This window comes from Colias croceus, chromosome 9, assembly GCF_905220415.1.
Source record: "Colias croceus chromosome 9, ilColCroc2.1".
In the NCBI taxonomy this organism is placed as follows: domain Eukaryota; kingdom Metazoa; phylum Arthropoda; class Insecta; order Lepidoptera; family Pieridae; genus Colias; species Colias croceus.
Window position 1 is genome coordinate 6704112 of NC_059545.1, and position 24754 is coordinate 6728865.

The window sequence follows — 24754 nt, forward strand, 5'->3', positions numbered from 1 at the left end:
CAGAATAGCTTATTATTATTTTTAGCTGTAAACTTCAATTCAATTCAATTTTATTTTATGAATGGCAGTGCTGCGTTGCCACAATTTTGCCAATGTCACGTTGTGGATAGTTTTACATCTCAAAGGGCGTATTCAGAAAGAAAGCTTGAAACTTGTTAGCGCTTATCGGCGCTTGTCAATGCTGGTTCGTTCTACACAAAGGAAGCAGGTTGAAGCAGACCAAAACAAATTTTATATGGCAGCCACCAGCATTGTTGAAGCTTGTCGGAACTTGTCGGCGCCGATGTGGCCGATCAGCGCTTATAGGCGCATGTTCATATATTTTCCTGCGCAGGTTACCAGCGCTGACAAGCGCCGATAAGCGCTTATAAGCGCTTATAAGTTTCAAGCTTTCTTTCTGAATACGCCCATAGATTTGAAACTCAAATGTATCAGTCAAGCGCAGATATCTACAACAAAAAACTGTAAACACTTGACACATTCTTGCATAACATAGCTCAAATAATGCGTTTATTATCTGTATTATTTTTTAATTCAGCGCCATCTAGCGAGAGTACTGATGTGGAAGAGTTTGCTTCCGCGCCATCTTGTGTTGCATAGGGTGCTTCATTAGGTATAATATGATTTTGTGACTAATAAATATTGGACACTTTGAATTTGTCGATTTTTCTTGTTGGCCATCTAGTGACGAGGAGCATGCGTTTTTCTTAGATGTTTTATGATTCGATGTTGAGGGTAGTGATATTTTTTCAAGCGAGGCTATGTAGTATGTAATCCTTGTTTTGTTTATAGTTTAAATTCAAGTCTGTACAGCTATTACTAAGTTGCTCATCAAGAGTAGATTCATTTAAGTATTTACGCCGTTTTCTAACACTTGAAGTTTTTAACATGGTGGGCGTTGTGCAGATAGATTTATACCTATTGTGATATTGTGATTTGTTGTGATGAGGTAAGTTTTTTTTGGGAGTTTATTTCTAAGTTTAACTCGTCAATTTCATTATGTGCAGCTTGTAGTTGATAACTTAATTTTCGGATTTCTTCTTTAAGTTCTTCTCTGTCATTTATTACAGTTGATAAGTCAGGTAGGCTTTTTGGTGAAATAGTGGAATGCAAGGACCTGAATGAAGAGTTTAAGGATGTATTCAGTGTTTGGGATTTATATTTCCGCAGAGTTACGAATTCTTCATCAATATTTAGATTTAGATAGATTTCATTTCCTGACTCGTTCATCAGTATTTAGTAGTGATAACCCTTATAAATATATACCAGCTGTTTTAGTAGGTATCTAGATGTCTCTCATGTCATGTAGGTAGTAATAACGGTCTCAGGGACAAGATTTAATTTATATATTTTTTCCTCTAGAATTTATTTTCTATGTTGAAAATTTGCATTTTCGTCAATTCCACTAGTTATTTGTTATTCATTTAACCTTGAAAATTGTAGTTTGAATTTGGAGTTGTTGCTTGTACGGTTAAAGTAAGTCTTACCTATTTGTCTTACTATATGGAATTTTTGCAGTATTATAGGTAACTTACGGCACTTATTGTGAGCAGTGAGGTAAAATCCATTTACACAATAATTGTTTTTTGTTGAATTCTTTTTAGTTCAAATCACTTTTCTTGAATTTGAGTGACTGACTATTTGTTCGGTCATTTATTTTATTAAGTACTGGAATTTGTTTCACTTGGATAACACTTACACTTATTTATTGTATCTGACTTAAGAATTTAGACTATATTTTACTTGAGTTTTATCAGTATTTTATTTTTAAATGTAAAAATACTACGGAGCGGATTTTGACGTAACGGTCAACGGTAACGGTTCTCAACGGAAACATATTACTACATTCCTACATTACAGAAACCAGTCTGGTTAAATAGATTATTTAATGAATGTGTACGTTTTCATAAAGAAGTTTGGTAAATTATTAGAATTTCTTACTTATTTTCCACTTTTTCCGATAGCAAAGAAATTGTAGGTATTCTGAGTTTTAAGAAGCACAACATGTTTGACATTGAACCTACATAATACATTTTACGAACATCTTCTGTATATAGCTGTTGTGGCGTAATAAATGGATAATAAGGTAGCTGCGGCCTGCGGGAGATATAGAATTAAGCAATACCAATACATAGTATAGGTACCTAAGTATATTTGTGAAAAAATCGTGGTGTGTCATGTAGAATGAAGATACCTATCTTATATCTATTATACCTACAATCAGCTCATGAAAAGCGCCCCACGCTTTTTTCTTTTCTTATTATTTTTTACTTTTTAGTTGTACCTATCTTTCTTGAAAGCGTGTTTTATAGTTTTTCAAAGTACCTATATTTATTTTTCATTTTTTAGTTAGATGAATGCTGATTAATGTAAATGCACTCATATCATTAATAATTGGTTATAATAGTTTGTACATACGATATAAAAACAAAAGCGCGACCTGCCTATATGTATATTGTTTATGCATAGTGCTGAGCTAGCACGTAAGAGCCAGCGCGCACGAGCAACTTTGTCTCCGCAACTATTTTGTCTCTCCCATCAATTTGTATGGGGAGTTGCGTCGCTACGTGCGCGCACTTTCATACTAGCCCATGGGTGGGAAAAGTGCGCGCACGTTGACGCAACACAGTTGATGGGAGAGACAAAATAGTTGCGGAGACAAAAGTTGCTCTTGCGCGCTAGCTCTGAACGAATTTTAATTCAGTTTATTTATATGAGTATATCATGTATTAATATTTTGTACAAATTACCTAAAATATAAGGATATACCTAATTATGTTGGAGAAGTTGGAAAAAAAAATAGTCGTACGGGAGCTGTCGAATAAAATGCTTTCTAAACTTTGAGATATATCGAATTATAATGTACATATGTTGAAATTTTGTATTATACTTATATAGGTTTCCAGAAAAGTCCGCACATGTATATCTCTAAAGAGAACATACTTTAAACAATAAATTTGGTAATTACAAAACAGTAATTGGAAAGCTGAAATAGGTACGGTAAGTACCTACTAAATATTATTATCATTTTAAATACGTAATTAGCTTGAGTATTTCATATAGATTATTTTTTATTTTTTCATCTTTCATATTAAATGATTTTCTGTCGTGATACGAACGGCGCGGCGCCCTACGTCAGGACTCAGGCGTGCGACAAGCTGTGCATGATTACCTTTTTTAAACACTTATTTTTGTAAAGTCACTAATAATTAATTGATAAGTGTACAAATTTTGAATTACAAAGTGTGTTGACATCGTGTGTTAAGAAGTCGGATGGTTTACGTAAGGAAATATTTAATCCTGGCCATCCTTTTATGGATAATAAGATAAGTTCATGAAATTATTGTATTGTTACCTGTCCTTGATAACCGTACCTATAAAATTTGAATGAAATTCGTCTGTTTAAAGTGGGTCAAAATCGAGTAGACATACAAACATACAGGTTTCTAATAAATAAAATAATATTTATATAAAAGCGTGTTAAAAATGAAACTCGTTTTAATTGGTCACGGCATCACGCGTGAACGGGTGGACCGATTTCGATAATTCTTTTTTAAATATTATAATCCTTGAAGTACGAGGATGGTTCTCATGAAAAAAAAAACATAAACATGTAGCTCGGGCGAAGCCGGGGCGGACCACTAGTAATAAATACCTACATTTAAGAGAAGGTATCTATAATATCATAATATTATCATTTATAGAACTACTTGACTTATGAATTATAAAACTTGATATAGCTTACGAGTAGGTACGGGACGTGCTAAAAATTGCAGCTTAAAAGTATCCCTTGCACGATCAAAGCCCAAAGGCACTGTACTGGGTTTTACAAATAACATACCTACTTAAAATTATACCGAAATGTCTTTCGGTTAATGTTTATGGTTAAAAATTGTAGGTGAGATAGGATAGAAGTGGATTATGCGATATATCCACGGTTAGGGAATTTGAAGGCACTCACAAGTTGAGTGGATTTAGGAGAGGCTCACTAACAAGTTAAAAATAATTTTAAAGCATTTATAGATGCAGAATTATCTAGGTAATTAATAAATTAATTAATTATCTAAGTAATTATCATTATGAGGTTTGTTTGTACATGTGTAAGTTTATTACAGTACTCCCAAACTGATACCTAATACGCATAGAAAAATTCGTCACTGTTCGGCAACTGTCATATTCCCCGAGCCTCGGAAGACGATATGTATATAGAGCTCTTTTTAATCTCTTCGTCTTAAGCTACAGTGTTATCCTCACTGCCATACATTTTTTTTTGTTTCAACCCCGCTCAGCCCGGACAGAGCTTGAACAAGCGGCTAGAATTATCTCTTAAAATTCTGATTTTCAAATGTCACTTGTATTAAAGGTATAGAGCCGGTATATTTATCTTATGATTATTAATTAAGTAATACTAATTTATAAAAATATGTAAATCATGTTTAATATACTGTAACTGTCATGCATTGCAATGTGAAAGCTCTCAATCGCAGGGATTGTTTTGTTGCGTTGCGCAGAGAAAGCTCTGGGCGGTTGCGTGCGGGGCGGGCGGCAAGCGGGCGCAAATAGCCGCGCAGTCGGCAAGCTCTCTGCCAGTCAGTGGCCGTGCGCGCCTCGCCGTCACATTACCCGTAACCCTTTAAACATCGCGGCCAAAATTCGAAAGCCGTCGCTGGCTCTTAACCCTTTGACGCGGCAAGTCGGTTCAAATTCATGTGTGAGTGTCAGTAAAACAGTGATTTACTTCTGGACTCCTGGGACTTTTTGGTCATCTGATCGCCGTGGTGCACGTGTCTCCAAAATCGATAGCAGGCATCACCTCCTCGTTTTACCCTCATCTTCAAGGTCACACGGGGAGGTAAACATAATTTTCATTCATAACAGTTTTCGGCAAATATGTTTCGGATTAGCGCAGTATTGCACTGATAAGAAAAGATAAAGGAAGGCAATTAGTGGCAACAGTTAGAGCTTAAATCGAGATAAACTAAACGCAGTACCGGTGCTATTGCATCGATTTGTGTGAGTGCATGACAGTCAGTGACCTATTTTCGTTGGAACGACACATGAAATCTCGGGGTTTGGCAATAGGTATGGTATGTTCAGCTAATTTAACTTTTACAAACTATTTAAAATACAAACGGTGCGCTACAATGACATTACATGACAAAAATAATACTTAGCCACCTGACGACATTCTTTTTTATATCAATGAGCCGGGAGCCATATTTTTGTGATTATATACCTATTTGTACATTTTGCACAGCAAAGTCCAAACGAATTTGATTAATTACATAATAGTCTGTTTTATTTTTTAAACTAGCGGTCCGCCCCGGCTTCGCCCGTTGTACATGTTTACGTTTTCTCTACATAAGATTCATCCTCGTACTTCAAGAAATATAATAAAAAAAGAATTATCGAAATCGGCCGTTCTCGAGTTATGCGCTTCATTTACAACAACAACACACCAACACATTTTGCGATTCATTTTTATATATATATAAGATTGTCATATTTCATCATTTAGAAATTGATTTACAAACATTCTTACATCTCTACACTTTCATACGTTCGTTTCTTTAAATAGGTACATTTCATAAAAAATATACCTAAATTAAAATATCATAAATTACGTAGATATACGTATAATACGTATTAATTTATTAAAAAATAAGTAAACAAATACTTCTGAGATTGAAGAAGAAAAGCCGCGTTACACTCGAGTTGAATATAAGAGGATCCCATGCATGCTGTGATGAGTGCTTTCTTTGTCTTTGTAGATCTATGGCACTTTAGCAGCTTTGAGAACGTATTAAGTGATCGTGCAGTTTAAGTTTGAAAACATTGTTCCACATTCAATAGTTATCATTGAGTGGAGAGTTCAACAAATACAGAATATTTAATTGCTTTAAAAAAAAACCAGAAACGTTATAATATTATATACCTAGATTTATATACTCTGCCATATAGGTATGATGATGAGATATCTATAACAATGCATAGGTATATTAAAGGAGGACACAACGTAAGAATCAACGATTAACTTAATTCATTTGGAGATTAAATTGTCCCTATACATGCGATATGATAATAAATATATTTATAAGTTTAATATGTACATATAATTAAATAGTTACATCTTATACAAGACCCAAATTCTGCTGAACATATGCGTATTATTACAGAAGATATATTATATTGCAGAAGATATGCGTGCCTTTATTAAAAGCGGCAATACAGAAATTAGCCTAGATCTGATGATAATCCTGAGCTTAATGTTTTTCTAGGGAAATGGGTACATACTATATGAAATAACATTATTTACCTAAAAAAATATCTTTAATTAACCCTAAGAAACTTAACTGAAATCTAAACACGAACTGAACAAAAATTAAATCACTACATAGGTAGTATAAAACAAAGTCGCTTTCTCTGTCGCTATGTCCCTTTGTATGCTTAAATCTTTAAAACTACGCAACGGATTTTGATGCGGTTTTTTTATAGATAGAGTGATTCAAGGGAAAGGTTTTAGTATATAATTTATTAGGTTTTAGAAAAAGCGGGCGAAGCCGCGGGCGGTAAGCTAGTTAAATTTATAAAGTAAAAAAAGTGAATACAACGTGTTAATATTCAATTGGTTTGATTCTGTTCAAACAAGAAACATTTTTGAAAAATTCTTATATATCGCAATATAAATACCATCGATTACAAATACAGTAAGGAAATAAATTTGGAAGAAAAAATATATAAATATAGATAACTACCGATAGGTAGATATCGCTATAGTATTTCGACTCTGGATCTAGATTTCTAGAGCAAAACTAATGTAAGGGAACAAAAGTAGGTACGTAGGTATGTCTGGCGTGCTGCAATACGAAGTGGGTCTATTGCTGTTACGAGAACTCTATCTACATATATTATTGATCCCGTGTACCTAAGACACGGTCTATACTCGTGTCAAAGGTAGACCGTTGAATGTATCGATCGAATGAACTTTTACATTCGTTAATTTCTGTAACATAAAATAGTTGTGTTACATATTTGTTATAACAGTAATATTTTGCTACATTGCTGTTCTTCATTATCATGTAAATACAAAAATTATAAAATAGAGACATATTTACAGAGAAACATTTCATAGAACTTTAGTAATTTAGAATTATATTAGGATTTGTTAGTAAGTAGAATAAAAACGTAACTAGTTAGTTATAAATGAAATAAAATGTTAAAGCACGAAAGGTGTACTAAATTCATTCAAGTGAAAAGTAGACCTGGATAGCATCCAACTATCAGTAGCCATGACCCGGCAGTTGTAAAGGTTTCCGTGGTATTATAAAAAATAGGACTAAAAGGGTTGAAGCCAATTCGTGTCGTTTTTATTTTCTTTGTGAAGGTGGTTCGTTAGTATATCGTGACTGTCAAAATAAAAGATTTTAATCATAAACACACTCTATTTCAATATTAATTATACTCTGGGTAATATAACATAAAAGCTTTTTAAGTACGAAAACTGTTAGTTGTGCATTAATTCAAATATTATCATTAGGGTAGTTAATTAAATGCAGTCATTATTCGATTTCGATAACTTAAGTTTATGCCAGATTGTGCTTTATAAAGTATAAACTGCACTGGCACATATTACTAAAAAGTCAGAAAACTTCTTCATAAATAGTCATAAAAACATTAAACACGTTGCCTATATTCAGTGCTAGCTTTTAATTTCACAATCTACTCAATTTGGCCAGCTATAAATCTTACTATGTTTCCGCGTCGCACGCAAAATTTATGAATAATGGCTAATAAAGTGATTATCAGTTAACAATTAATAATATATGGTATCACGTTGACGTGGTGAAGTTGTTAGCAGAGCGGATATTGATCGCGCGGTTACAACAAAGGGAGCTTTAGCTTGCAGGGCGCGCCGCCGAGCTCGCAACAGGCAGGTAACAGGTGATCTTGATATGCCAGCCTAGAATACTGCCTTTTAGAACCTTGCAACATGAAATTAACTGGAATGAATCAGTATAGATACCTTAGCTTAGGTTAGGTACCTACTCGACTTGGCGTATTCTTAAACTGCAAGAATGCTAGATAAGTCTTCTAATAAATTTAATAAATTCTTCATATTTTAATGAAATAAAAACTGAACATCTTTCGAGGCTTCATAATATCACAATATCGTACAAACCTTGAATTTATTAATACATTTATTATAACGGCGATCTTTTAAGATCGCCATAAGCGATCTCTCTTACACGACCCGGAAGGTGGTGTAGTTCAATCATTTGAAGGGATTTACTCACAACAAGTACCAATAAAACATCTCAGATTATAAAACGCAAAAAAAGCATACAGTTTAGACCAAATCATTCAATTAAATATACATATTGAGTTCAAAAAATACTTCCGCGGTTTTATTGAAATATTCGTTATAAATCGTAAAGGGAAATGATGATATAATTGGGTCATACACAGTGTATATGAAGAACATTAACCTTTCATCGCTGCCCTCACCTAACACCATGTTTACACTAAACGTGGATGTATATTATTCTTAAACGTACTTTGTTATCTAACAATGAGTTCGAATACCGTCATAAAATTTTCTCAGAGCATGTGAATTGATTCATGAGTCGAATACGTCATAATCTGTGTTAAATAATCAAAAAGTAATGAGATAAAATGCTGAGTGATAGGTATTAAATCGATATTACTTTCTTAGAAAAACATGCTATATTTTCTAATATCTATTAAGTATGTTTTTCTAAGAAAGTTGTGATAGGATTTCAGGATTATATAAAAACTTTGGTCCTCGGAGCATGATACAATCTAATTTGTGCAGAAAACTAACTAGGTACCTAGTTGCTTTTTCTTCTCGGTAGCACTTCAGTTCGTGTCATTTATTTTATAAATATTGTCGTAACGTTGTCGTAAATATTGTCGCTTTTTTAAAACATACCTACATAATCCATACTAATATAAATGCGAAAGTAACTCTGTCTGTCTGTCTGTTACTCAATCACGCCTTAACTACTGAACAAATTTGCATGAAATTTGGTATAGAGATATTTTGATACCCGAGAAAGGACATTGGATAGGTATTATCCCGGAAATCCCACGGGAACAAAAACTATGCTATGCGGGTTTTTCTTTGACTGCGCGGGCGAATCCGTGGGTGGAATGCTAGTAATTAATATATGTATTAGAAATGTAGTTTAGAATCAAATTAAATTAAATTTAGTTCTAAGATAGTAACAGTAACAGGAAAAGAGAAACTAATTTGTAATGTTTAGCAAATCTAATTTAATGTTCATTGTGGAATTTCGTGTTGAGATAACAGCAGAATTTTCGTTTACAAAAAATATTTGATTTTCACATGACTCTGTCAGTTATAAATCCAACTGATTGGCATATTTGTATGAAAACGATTTAAAATACCCGGAAATACTAAAAGCTCTATTTTGTACCGGAAGTAGAGCGTTTCCAAGAATGTTTAAAAATTATAAAATAGTTTTTTTAAATGCGTCCATAGAATTATAACCTTATGAACTATTATTATCATAACATTATATAAATTAAGTATGCATATTATCGACTTTAACGATGTACAAAAATTAAAACAACTTAGAAAATGTATTTTGATGTCAATTGCGACTACATAAGCCAGTATTCTTTAATTTTTGTTTTTTATTTGCGAATAATGCAAAAAATGATATTTTAAGATGATATTAATCTCGTAAATTGTGTAAATTTATTTGATAAGAAATTACTTGATCTAACTATGATAAAGGTGATTAGAGATTGTCTATATACATATTTTATGAATAAAGTTCATTTAATTTGGAGCATTTGTAGCTGTAAACTTTTGTACAATTCATACCTCATTAAAATTTTTATCCAAGTTCAATAAAATTAGGCACGCCATCTCTGATTAATTAAAAATAAAATCATATCGCGGGTTTTTAACAGATTGCAGTATCGTTTAAATAAATGTATACACATAACTTACTCCAGGATTTCCTGTATTGCCGGAGTCATGGACACGCACACCACATTACAAACATCCCCGGCTCTACAATCTACAATAAACAAATATACTCTACAGAAATACGTTTTGCTTGTCTAGAGCATTGGAGATTTATCATCAGCAAGCAAAACATCCTTTTAACGGTCGCTTAACTTCTTATTCAAAAGTATGGCCATAGGAAAGGAAGGAGCATCGAGTTCATATTTGTTGCGATTCTTTTACAAAACATCGTATGCTTCTTTCGGATATAACCATCCTAATTAATGGTTTTGATGAATATGTATCTATATGCAGTTTCAGTTTTACTCATGAATTGCTATAAATATTATTGAGTTATTGATAGATACTTACAGATATACATTGAGAATTATCAAGATATGGTATCCTTAAATTATACACTTATATCTAGATTAGATTATCTTATATAGCTATGTCTAATTAAAGGCGTACCTAATTTCACCAAAGTATAATGAAATATGAAATATTTCGCTTAGGTATCGTTGAAATTGTTTCTGCTTCAATTATTAAAATCACCTCAGAGTAGCTGTATCGTGTTTAATTACAACTGTAAATAGCTTCATCAAACGGCCGAATAAGCGTCGATACGAGCGTGGAATGGGCCATTCTCGTTAGCATTCCACAAGGAGACGGCGTGCCAACTCCAAATTGTTTACTCTACGCATTATATCAAGGTTAGATTTTTAATCATTCGAGTACAGAAGGTTTCATCATCTTAATGGTTTATAAATAAAAGGGTTATTAATTTTTTTCCCGTTTCCTCATGTATTCATCAATATTTACATTCATAAGCACGCTTTTTATTACGGTAATCGCAACATAAGCATCTATTTTCAGTTATCAAAACATTTCATAACATTTCTCAGGTTCGCTACGAATATAAACCGTGCGTTAAAACGGTAACGTGCCACGTAGACAATCTTTTTTAGTATTTATCCTTTATCTATTTTAATCTTATCAATCCTTGGCAATTATCAATAATAAATTAATTATATTTTAATATAATATACTTTAAATCATACTTGTGATCTTAGCTCTAAATTTTACTAGAACTTGACGTTGTATAAAACAGTTACCATTTGAAATCTTGTTTTGAAGGTATTGATGGTGGTGTGGGTGGTAGGATGGTATATATAAGGTGTTTATTCTTTATTTTTATTTTGTAAATAAAATGTGAGCTACGATATACAATTTCCCCTCAATATGGCGATTATGTTGTTTTATCCGTTATCGTGTAATGACGTACCTAGATGATGTTTATATTGTGCACTTGGAGATTATCGATAATGTTAAACGTTTGCTGTAGTTACAAGTTATGTTAAGTAGACATTAGCTTACCTCGTCTGCTTATCAGCATATTAAATGAGATAGCATAACAATCACAACTCTACACATATTGATACTAAAACGATAGGATAATATAGCTTTGGGAAATATGATAATAAATAAAAATTACTTTACGTTATTCACTGAAAGGTAGCTAAGAATCAAATATTTACGATTACTTTTATGAGCTTGTATATAAAAATTACAAAAGACTAATACTGATGGTGTAACCACTGCCACTGAAAATTAGCGCTGAGGCATTATTTATCAGATCTCTTGAGTGGCATCCCTTTTTATTTTCACTATAACGCACGCAACTACACATAATATTATTATCTATTTTTTTTCTATTGGTGTCTCGCAGGGTCCATATAAATGTTTTTCTTTTTCCTTTTTTCGTAATTGTCAAGTACTTACGTATTTAATAGTAATTGTTGTCCATTATAAAATACTAAAAAATGATTTATTTAAAACTAGCTTCCGCCCGCGACTCCGTCCGCGCGGATGTCGGTCTTCGCGTGGATGGTTATTTCTCCATTTTGAGTACCTCTGTCAATAACATCTTATAAATATCTATTGGACCCAATTCCCAAATACGGCTAGGCCTATAATAATACGCAACGTGTGTTCGCGGTTCTACGGAACAACGTCTATGGATAAAACTGAAAAATTAAGATTAATTTTTTTCTACGTATTTTTCCAGGAAAAAAGTATCCTATTTTACGCCTAGGATAATAAGGTATAATTATACCAAGTTTCATCGAAATCGAACCGCTAGTTTTCACGTGATGCCTTCACATACAGACAGACAGACAGACAAAAATTTTTTTAATCACATATTTGGGTTTGGTATCGATCCAGTAACACCCCCTGCTATTTATTTTTTCAATATTTTCAATGTAAAGAATTGACCCTTCTACAGATTTATTATATGTACTAGCTTCCGCCCGCGACTCCGTCCGCGCGGATGTCGGTCTTCGCGTGGATGGTTATTTCTCCATTTTGAGTACCTCTGTCAATAACATCTTATAAATATCTATTGGACCCAATTCCCAAATACGGCTAGGCCTATAATAATACGCAACGTGTGTTCGCGGTTCTACGGAACAACGTCTATGGATAAAACTGAAAAATTAAGATTAATTTTTTTCTACGTATTTTTCCAGGATAAAAAGTATCCTATTTTACGCCCAGGATAATAAGGTATAATTATACCAAATTTCATCGAAATCGAACCGCTAGTTTTCACGTGATGCCTTCACATACAGACAGACAGACAGACAGACAGACAGACAGACAGACAGACAAAAATTTTTTTAATCACATATTTGGGTTTGGTATCGATCCAGTAACACCCCCTGCTATTTATTTTTTCAATATTTTCAATGTACAGAATTGACCCTTCTACAGATTTATTATATGTATAGATAGAAGACCGATAGTGTCTTTTTAAATAAAACATTTTTATTTTCAAACTCAAACTCAAACTCAAACATTCATTTATTCAATTAGACTACTATTTAGTAGCACTTTCGAATCGTCATTACATAATTATTTTAACATTTACCACCGATTCGGAAAGCAGTGATCTATGGAGAAGAATCGGCAAGAAACTCCATAGTTGCTCTTTTAAAATCATGTAAATATTACAATATATGAAACTTATATCTAACTACATAATATGCCAATGAACTGTCTTGTGGTTTTTACGCGACAACCCTCCATGGGTTTTTATCGTCCATATATTCCTGAATACTGTAGTACGCTCTCTGAACTAATACATTTTTTATATAAGTTTTAAATTTAGAACTACTAAACTCTTTAATATTGTGAGGAATTCTATTGTAAAAGCGTATACCTTGACCCATAAATGAATTTTTAACTTTAGCTAATCGGAAAAATGGCATTTCAATTCTATTCCTGTTCCTTGTGCCATAATCGTGTCTATCTCCTACTCTTGTGTGTAAGTCGGAGCTTTTGTGTACATGCAAAATATTATCTAATATATAAAAATCAATGCCACTTTTCGTTGTAATTCCATAACTCGAGAACGGCTGAACCGATTTCGATAATTCTTTTTTTATTATATTCCTTGAAGTACGAGGATGGTTCTTATGTAGAGAAAACGTTAATATGTACCACGGGCGAAGCCGGGGCGGACCGCTAGTTAAATATATACTGTGATGGTACAGTAAGGATACCAGTATTCTTAAAATGATCTCTTAGTGAATCCCGAGCACGTAAATTATATATAGAGCGAATGGCTCTTTTCTGTAAGATAAATATAGTTTCTATATCTGCAGCCCTGCCCCACAGTAGAATTCCATAGGACATAATGCTATGAAAGTAGCTGAAATAAACCAGTCTAGCCGTATCTTCATCGGTGAGTTGCCTTATTTTTCGGACTGCATATGCAGCTGAACTGAGCTTACCTGCAGCGGTGTTGACATGGGCTCCCCACTGTAGTTTCTCGTCCAATGTTAACCCTAGAAATACAGTAGACTCAGTAGGATGCAATACCTCCCCGTTCAAGGTAATATCTCTGTTCAACTTTTTTACGTTAGGAAGTAGAAATTCAACACAAGTGGTTTTTTTGGCATTTAATAATAAATTATTGGCATTAAACCATTCAGATATGTGTAAAAGAGCACTGTTCACTTCGTCAACATTTGGGTCATGCCTATCCACATTAAAAATTAATGAGGTATCATCTGCAAACAGAACTATTTCACACCTATCCTGCAAATAATAGGGAAGATCATTGATATATACCAAGAACAAGAAGGGACCTAAAATTGACCCCTGTGGAACACCAATGTTAATTGACGCACCGCTAGAACGTTCTCCATTAACAACTACAGTCTGTATCCTATCATGCAGGTATGACGCTATGAGGTTCTGTGCTTTTCCTTTAATTCCATAGTGATTAAGTTTACGTAACAAAGTACAATGTTCAACGCAGTCAAATGCCTTGGAGAGGTCACAAAATATCCCCAGAGCATTTTTTGAGTTTTCCCATGCTTTATATATATGTGTTAGAAGTGCAACCCCAGCATCTGTGGTTGAGCGCCCCTTTGTGAAACCAAACTGTTTGGTGTGCAGTAAATCATTAGATGCAAAATGACTACTCAGTTGGTTTAATATTAACTTCTCGAATACCTTACTTAATGTTGGTAAAATAGAGATAGGTCTATAATTGTTACAGTCTTCTTGATCGCCCTTCTTAAATAGAGGTATAACTTTACTAAGCTTTAGTAAATTAGGAAATGTACCATAGTCACAACACTTATTAAATATAAAAGCTAAATTTTTCGCAATATTTTCTATGATATTATTAACTAAATTTACGGACATTCCCCAAAGATCACAAGTATTTTTTAGATTAAGCGTCTTAAAGGCAGTAACAATATCACTAGCAGTTACGTGTCGTAATTCAAATAATGTACTGCACCCCGCAACATGGTCCCTCAAAAAGGTTTCTGCAAGTGCTGAAGACGAATTTAAACTATTAGTAATAGTAACAGGGACACTACTGAAGAATTCTTCAAAAGCAAGAGCAACATCAGTACTTTTGTCAATAACCCTGTCATTATTTACAAGTTTTATAGTATTACTTGATTTGCTTTTACCCATTTCACCATTAATAATAGACCAAACTGTTTTAACTTTATTATCCGATTCGCGTATTTTATCTCTGATATACAATCGCTTCGCAGTAAAACAAACAATTTTAAAAGTTTTTGAGTAATTTCTAACATAACTAAGAAAAGATGGGTCTTTATTATATTGCTTCATACCATATAACTCATAAAGAACGATCCTACACCTATGTATGCTATTTCAAATCGACACTAAGTTGAATATTTAAATTTTAAACGCACATATTTTTCAAATTTACTATGCTTAAATCGGCAAGAAAATTGAGTCGGTACATTCTGAGCCAAAAATATATATGGACATAAATCTGTTGCCGCAAGTTAGGCACTTTTGGCATCTGATAAAATTTCATGGGCGTACCTACTTTTAAAAATTTGGATCGTGCCATATGATATCGGTTCCAATATCTGGGAAGATGCAATGATGCAACACCGGCGACATAGATTGATGAATGCGGCATAGACTTTGTGTCTGCTAACATCCCGGGGACGGCATATCGAATCTCGTTTCTCATTTATCGTATTTTACCCAGCCGTGACCTAGTTCTAAAGGTCTCAAGCTTTCATCCTACTTTTTCCTCTTAACGAAGTCACGTAAGTGCCTGTCTGTTAATAATAATTAGTTTTATTTTTACCAACATAGTTTGGACGACTTCTTCTTTTTCAGGTTTTGTTGTTTCCAAGACTAAAAATGGATTTTAATTCATATAGTACGAGATCCGGCTGCAGGATTAGTGCGTTCATCGGTTTTTTGCTGAAAACCGAATTTTTATGTATATTTATAATTAGGAGAATATATATCGACTAGGTTGCCAGTCAAAATTTGGCCGCAAGCATGTTTAATTAAAATTTTTCTAATCGATTTTTGGGAAAAAAATTCGTTCACTTGTTTTTTGAATAAAATGTAGTCTACATCACGGCAAATGATATAAAGATTCAAAAAAATCACGGTTGCCGCTTTTCACCTGGCCGCAACATCTTGGCAGCCTGGTGCAAACAGGTATGATTTCGATTAATTTTTACGTTCATAACGTACATTTATGAATCATATATCAAATTAAAGCTAATTTTTTTCTATTTATTATCATATATGGTTGCCTAATTAAATCCGGCCGCAAATAAGGGTTGCCGGCTGTTAAAAATTATAAATATTTACGCCTATTAGTACACCGACGCATTCGCGTGCGGCAGCGAAACAACGAGAAAAAGAGAGGATCGGCTGTTAATTATATTAAATCAATATTACTTTTTAAATTTGTCATTTTGAAAAGGACGACATATTTTCTTTCACTCAACCTTAAATATTCAACATCTTTAACAGCCGGCAACCCTTATTTGCGGCCGGATTTAATTAGGCAACCATATATGATAATAAATAGAAAAAAATTAGCTTTAATTTGATATATGATTCATAAATGTACGTTATGAACGTAAAAATGAATCGAAATTATACCTGTTTGCACCAGGCTGCCAAGATGTTGCGGCCAGGTGAAAAGCGGCAACCGTGATTTTTTAGAATCTTTATATCATTTGCCGTGATGTAGACTACATTTTATTCAAAAAACAAGTGAACGAATTTTTTTCCCAAAAATCGATTAGAAAAATTTTAATTAAACATGCTTGCGGCCAAATTTTGACTGGCGACCTAGTCGATATATATTCTCCTAATTATAAATATACATAAAAAGAATGCGTCGGTGTACTAATAGGCGTAAATATATATAATTTTTAACAGCCGGCAACCCTTATTTGCGGCCGGATTTAATTAGGCAACCATATATGATAATAAATAGAAAAAAATTAGCTTTAATTTGATATATGATTCATAAATGTACGTTATGAACGTAAAAATGAATCGAAATCATACCTGTCTGCACCAGGCTGCCAAGATGTTGCGGCCAGGTGAAAAGCGGCAACCGTGATTTTTTTGAATCTTTATATCATTTGCCGTGATGTAGACTACATTTTATTCAAAAAAACAAGTGAACGAATTTTTTTCCCAAAAATCGATTAGAAAAATTTTAATTAAACATGCTTGCGGCCAAATTTTGACTGGCAACCTAGTCGATATATATTCTCCTAATTATAAATATACATAAAAATTCGGTTTTCAGCAAAAAACCGATGAGCGCACTAATCCTGCAGCCGGATCTTAGACTAATATGATCTGTAATATTTTGAAAATGCATGAAATACCCACGGAGAAGTCGTGAAGAAACATGATAATGTGGTATTATTTAATAATTTTATTTGCTGCATATTTTTTGTCGTGTGCCGTTAACGAACATTCCTTGTCCGTAATCATTATAAAGCACATTTAAACGGAAAATTTAACAAAATAATAAATGTAATTTTTGGTAAACCCTTGGTTAAAATTTATCCGTCCAATAAAGTATTATTACCTACACGAACATTTTAAAATATCACCTATAAACAAATACGGACAATTAAAGTATAACTACATTTTTAAAACGGTAGTTTAATACGTTATTCGATGAATAAGTTTTAAACAAAGGATTGAAAAATCAGCCCTTAATTAACTTCTAAAAAAAGTTATATCAATTATCCTATACGCGATATTAAATAAAAAATGAGTCAATCAATTCTTAATCTCATTTTTCATTTAATATCGAGTTTCCAAACCTAAGCGCTAAAATTGGAAGAGCAGACGAAATTTTAATAAAAGACATAGAAATTAGGTTATTACGGTAAATAGAGCAAACGATATTAAGGTAAAGGCTCCTAATACGGCGGTAGTCAAAATCGCTTCCTAATACGGTGGTATTTCTATTTTCGAGTTTTATTCCTGTTTTATAAATTTTAAGTACACCAAAACGTAAGCTATTTATTCCAAATTTATTACTCCATGACTTAACTAACGTTTGCAAGTATAGCACATAGACAACACAACAAGATCAATCAATCTGTGTAACGGCATCGACATGAGAGGTGTTTCCATACAAACGCGAAACAACAAAAGTAAGTACACTAATATTTATAAACTAAGTTTTTCGTATTAAAAAACCGTTCAAGTTTGTATATGTATTGTTTATTGCATTTTCCTACTATTACACTCACTATTTAAATAGCTTGTTTCATATTTGTAAGTCATTTTCTACCCAAAAAATAAGAAATAAAATACCGCCGTAATACGATACAAATTTTATAGATTAATCCTAATACGGTGGCATAACTCCGAAATAGGAAAAATACTGGGCATGTTTAATTGTTTATAACTTTCATTTTATTTACTTATTGAATTAATTCCAAGATTAGTTGGAATAATTATTAATCTGATAAATTAGAAACCATATTCTGCGGTATGTTTTCTTAATTAGAAATCCAGTTAAATATGAAAATGGTTGAGTACAAAATGTTTGTTTCTTAGAAGGGGTAAAAATAGGAAGGTGTAGTTTAATGTATCACAAATCATTTATTTTGTATAACTGTTGATTTGAGTTTTACACATCTGAGCCAAAAAACTGTTAGCATTTGATTAAGCATTTACATTCTCTTGTTTATCGAATTTTTGATGGGTCAGAATTAGGATTATTAAAAACACGAGTAGTTTTCCTATTACGGTGGTAGATATTTCCAGGTAACTCTGTATTAGGTTTTATATGATCTCCTATTACGGCCCTATTTCATAGAACTTAAAATTATCAGATTTAGGGTTGCGTAAATAAATAAGAAGTTTTGTGTCTTTTTTGTGGATTCTTATTTGATATGCGTGTTTTTTTTTTCCGATAAAACTAAAAGGATAAATGAAACACAGTAAAAGTGAATCAACGTAATCAAACCAATGGTTAATGAATAAAAAACTTACAATTTACTTTACTAACACATTCCTATTATTTAACAAATATTATTTGTACGGAACTTCAATGTATATAATATCTGACCCTCCGTATTAGGAGCCGCCTACCGCAGTATTAGGCTCTGACCAAAATCATACCTCCGTATTAGGGAAAATCGACATGACTATTTAAATATTTTTTTAAAATAAGAAATATCATGAAAATAAACATAGACTCAACAGCAATACAAAATTTAAGTTCCACTTTTAACGATAAAGTGGTTTGGCACCTTTAGAAAGACTTAGAAATGCTTATTTTTGATACTTACTTTCAAATGTTGCGAAATACCTCCGTATTAGGTGCTTTTACCTTACCTCAAATATCTTTTTCATTCCGGTGAGCTTAAATAATAAATAAAATATAGTCGAGGACCAAAATAACATTGAAGAGCAAGGTCGCCTACGCAGCGGGCTATAAATGTTCCATCTTTCTGCTATTTGAGCTTAAAAACGTTCCTTGAAGCTTTGCCACTTATAAAACAGCTTACTCCTCGACAGGCACTGACATTGTACGTATAGGTAATGTATGTTTGCAAATATCTTTCTCTTTTTTACATAGCAAAAAATGTAATTTTGGAATTCTCAAGAAAAAAGGGTCGTCTTATGAGACACAGATATATCTCGTCTCTAGGTATATATTATATCTAAGTGTTTTTTGAGATATTTTCTGTATTTTTGCAGAAAATAAAAAGATCACATTTACGTTTCCACTTACGTGAAATACAAAGCGACGCAGCAAGGTTGATGCCCCAGTTCCATTAGGACGATGTTCACCCAATTGGCAGGACGGACTGGCAACCCCCCAGACTGGGTTTGCCCATTCCTCGTATATTTGTGACCACACATCACCTGTCCTAAGCTATTAATAACATGCAAAGCGTAAACTTGGCTCCCTAGGTATGATGTTGCAACCGTAATTACTTTCAGTGCGTTAACTGGATACTAGACGAGAAACGTTTGATGTTATTTAAAAGAGATGTATATTGCAATAGTTAGGTGTAAGAAATTGTATTTACAAAATATGTTGTTAGTGAACATGTACCTAATGTAAAACTATGTGAGCTTATTTTCAGCTGTAAAACGAATATCAATCATACTTGAAAACAAAGGATTTATGGAACACGCATGAAGTTGGATATTAATTATTAAAACAAATTGTTTTCGTGCAATCTCTCTCATCCTCTTTCTCGATTATGATATCTCTCGCGAACGTAAGTAAGAGATCATTAAAAAGTAGTAAACAGGGTTCGTTAACAATTTTCCATGATTAAATATGTATTTGTACCTTCTCGTATTAATTAGTTTTATTTCTGATATTAAATCATAAACAAAAGAGTCAGGAACGGTTGTAAATAGATATACTTAGAGCATTTCGGAAACAAATTTAATGACAAATTGGAAACTAAAGGAGAAACCAGGTCAGGCTTCTATATCTCTTTCAGTTGTAGATATTGAAATTATTTAGTGGCAGAGTTCCACCATTCTTTCCAAAAGCCGAGAGCTAAATTTTTATCAAACAATCTTTTTATTACTCATTTTGTACTTAAAAGTGACTTAAGATCCCATTGGTTTGACATTATCACCAGTAGTCGAAACTGGATAAGTGAAGTTCAGTGTCTAATGAAATAAAAGGCAAAAAGAAGTGTAAAATGCTGCGAAAAGTTTCCGTTTAACATCACGCTGTGACAGCGCAGCTGGCGAGCTGCCAAGCGGCACAACTTCCGACGATACTCTCGTATTTTCCGCATTTACTTTCTGAACAGACCTTATAATTGCCATTTTCTTTGTTAAAGATATTGAACTTTGAGATTCTCAACATCAAAGAGTTGAGATTTTAATGACACGCTTAAAACTGTGTTTAAAACATTTGTATTTTTTTTTGCATATTTTTTAAAAAGTTGCCATAAATCCTATGTCCTTTTACCCGTCATAAAATATAAACATATTATGCTCCTTGGAAAATGGAAGGTCACTTCGCTTAGAATCAAAGAAAATAAAATGGTGATATAAAAAGCTTGTATTGTCTTAATACTTAGATAACAAAATTGCATTATAAATCAGTGTTGTTATACAGTTTCATGTTTTACCCAGCTAGCGCGCGTATCACAGATGAGTCGTTAATGAAAATTTATTACTGAAGCCACAACACAACTATTAACTGGGATTTCTAACATTTATTGTTATTGACTTCATAATTATCCACTGTTTTCAGAAAGATGTAGCTTCATTAATGTCAGTTATGTTTCAACACTGTTTATAGTTCTGGGCATGTAGGTAGTTAAGTACCTACCTACCTATCTAGTAATTTGGTAGAGTGGGTAATAAAGCTTATAATATTAGATATTCCTCATATTCTTTAGTTAAAGAAAAAAAAAAACATTACCTTCTTGAATCACCAACGTGGATCCAAATCTATAATATAAAAATGAATCCCAAAATGTGTTGGTAAGCGCATAACTTGAGAACGGCTGAACCGATTTCGTTAATTCTTTTTTTATTATATTCTTGGAAGTACGAGGATGGTTCTTATGTACAGAAAACGTAAATATGTACCACGGGCGATGCCGGGGCGGACTGCTAGTATTTTTCATAAATAGCTACGCGGTTTGTTAATTTTCAATAGTACATGTTCCTCATTGTATATTTGCATTTTTAATTAATAATTTTCCTCATGTAATGTGAGCCTTTTTATTTTTGGTTGACCTGATTATATTAAAATTACATATTTTTGCAATTTTTTGTTGGTGGTAATTTATTTGTGACAGTTTTAAACCCGGATATTGTGAAATATACATGCTCACGAACATGGCAGACACATTATACAGGGTGTCTCAAAAGAAAGTTTATATTTTGTGGATGAATAAAAAAAAAAGTAAGCGGTGTATTGAAAATTTTTTTATTAATTATTAAAGTGCATAATATGGGAATTTATTTCTTAAAAATAATATCGTCCAAATGCAGTCCATTGCGTTCACGGCACTCATTTAATCGAACACTAAAATTATTTATGACAGCTCGGCAGGTAGACACAGTGATGGCTGCCATTTCGTGTCGGATATCTTCTTTTAAATGCACTAGAAAAGTTGGTTTTTTGGCATACACTTTAGATTTAAGATACCCCCACAAGAAAAAGTCTATGGGAGTTAAATCAGGGTGCGTGGAGGCCAATTTATATCACCTCTCCTAGAGATCAATTTTCCCGGGAAAATTTCATGAATTCGAGGTAAAGACATATTGGATGTGTGTGATGTAGCTCCGTCTTGCTGCAACCATGTTCTCTGGTTATAGCCAGGAAAGTTTTGCAGTGCAGGCACTAAAAACTCGTCTACCATCGCTCTGAATTTACTGTAACTGCACGCCCCCTTTCGTCTTCGAAAAAGTAAGGGCCAATAATTCCTCGCTAATTTCTATTCTTGATAATTTCTTATGGGGGTATCTTAAATCTAAAGTGTATGCCAACAAACCAACTTCTCTAGAGCATTTAAAAGAAAATATCCAGCACGAAATGGCAGCCATCACTGTGTCTATCTGCCGAGCTGTCATAAATACTGTAATTTTACTGTTCGATTAAATGAGTGCTGTGAACGCAATGGACTGCATTTGGACGATATTATTTTTAAGAAAATTATATCGTCCAAATGCAGTCCATTCAAACAAATCCAAACAAATTCCCATATTATGCACTTTAATAATTAATAAACATTTTTTCAATACACCGCTTACTTTTTTTTTTATTCATCCACAAAATATAAACTTTCTTTTGAGACACCCTGTATAAACATTATTCTAAACTACGATCTAAATATAATTTTATCTCGAATGAGAATGAATCAGAAATTCACAAGCAATAAATCGAAGAGAGACCACTAGAGGCTTAAAATGCGTATCGAATGATGGATATAAATATAGAAATGAGATGAAGTGCTTATAAACAAGTGGTAACAACTGCGAAAACATATTTTAGAGCTTAGGGTTCAGTAATGCGTACTTTTGAATTAGGAGGATCACAATATTCAATGAAAACAGATAATAAGTACCTACGTGATTATAGTTTGATCAAAAGAGATAGTAAAATATATTAGGTATAGGTAATATTATCAGTCTCAAATCGATTTTGTATGTCGAAATAATGGAAGATTTCTTAAAGCTGAAAGAATGAATAATATACCTACATAATAACTATAAGAAACTACATAGTCGGTAATGAAATTTTTTTAATCATCAAAGAGACAAAGACGTGTGACCTGACTTTCGCGGCAAACATCTCACATAAAATATACGTTCTTATTTTTAGTAAAGTGGCTTTGACATTATAAGCTGAGACAGAAGGTTCAACTTGTAAGGCAGGAGACTGCCTGCTGTCGGGGACAAATTATATAATGCTCTGGAGACTTGCCAGTCATTTGCATAAAGCTGATTCCATGAATTTTTATAAGGGCGTTTGTTGACCACAGTAGAGCAATTTTGGACGGTTTTACAAGTAACATTCACTGTTTAACACCTATAGGATATTATAGATTTAGGAATGCTCAATATTATAAGAATTTAAAATTTTTCTTATTTAAGTAAACGTATTGGTACTTAATATGGTTTAGTCGCTTCGAGTCGAAAATTATTATAAGTGCAACTAAATATTAATTAAAACAGAAAAACTGAAAAAGTAGTATTCGTACTTTTTAATATTTTTTTTTAGTTAATTTATACCTACAACTGCGTTTTAAATGGACAGAACTTAAAGAAGTTTTGTTCAATACTAATACAAGAATAATTCTTCTTAATTAGTGTTACTTATCATTATTTTATACATATATAACTAAAACAATTGAATAAATTTTATTAGACACTAGATTAGGCATTTTATTGTGTTAGTGTAACACGAACTGCAAGAGCTGCGTGAAAACAATGTAGGTAGTTAAAGTTTTATGCATTATAGAGTACCGCCATTGAACAATCTGTATAGCTGTTGAAAAACACATAAATAATGTTGGATCATGAATAAAAACATTATACTTACAAGATTTATTTCAAAAGGCTACGTTTAATGCGATGTTTATTGGTTTCAATGGTATTCTTTTAAGAACAAATTATCGAATAATATAATGATTTGGTTTAAAATAACAAGGTACCTATATGTTGTGTCAAATCACTTCTTGGTTTCTGAAAGGGGTTGAAACCCTCGATCTTCTCCCTTGTCGCATGATTTTTGGATAGCGTTGCGGAATAATGGATTTGAAGAGTTATTGAAATTGTTTTATATTATGTTACCGATGCCGTTATGCCGAACCATATTACTCACGAATCTAACATATCTCTATCTTTCCAACTTTTATAGGCATTACGTGTTTTCTTTCATTTTTTTACGAATGTATTAGTTGGTCAGAACATACTATAAAAATTGAAAATATATGAAAAAAAAAAAAAAACAAAATTGCTCTACCTCTCTTAGAATTTGAATTCTTGCTTGCATTCAATTGGACAGCCTCAGTGACTCTATCTTTCTAAAAGGGTATCCTATATAGACAACCAGTTCTAATTAAACTTCATGTCCACAATGAAATTTATTTGGATAAATATTACAATTAATAAAAATAAGTTATACAGTTATAAACTAGGTACAAAGCTAATATCAAAACTTTCACATGTCTTGTTCAAATACTTGATTGGGTAGGAATCTATATATTTTCTTTGTTTGAAACTTTAAATAAAAACACCGCTTACTTCGATTAAATATTTGTAAATAAGTCGATAATTGAGTGATCGATTTTACGACCCGTGTAGTCGGAGCGTTAACAATGTAAATAACATTTATGTATATACAATTTTGAACGATGAAAAAACTGCTCGTTCATGTACAAGCTTTACTGGATCGGCTGCTTGCCA

General features: G+C 32.8%; 1 protein-coding gene across 4 annotated transcripts in view; it reads left to right on the forward strand.

Annotated features, from left to right (window-relative positions):
• The first annotated feature begins 4580 nt into the window (after positions 1 to 4580).
• The window catches only part of LOC123694168 (potassium voltage-gated channel protein Shab), a 39999-nt gene continuing 19825 nt past the window's right edge, over positions 4581 to 24754 (forward strand). For all 4 annotated transcript variants that reach the window (XR_006751778.1, XM_045639504.1, XM_045639505.1 and 1 more), the window contains exon 1: positions 4581 to 4852. The gene's annotated coding sequence lies outside the window, so the exon portion shown is untranslated. The remainder of the gene's footprint in view (positions 4853 to 24754) is intronic.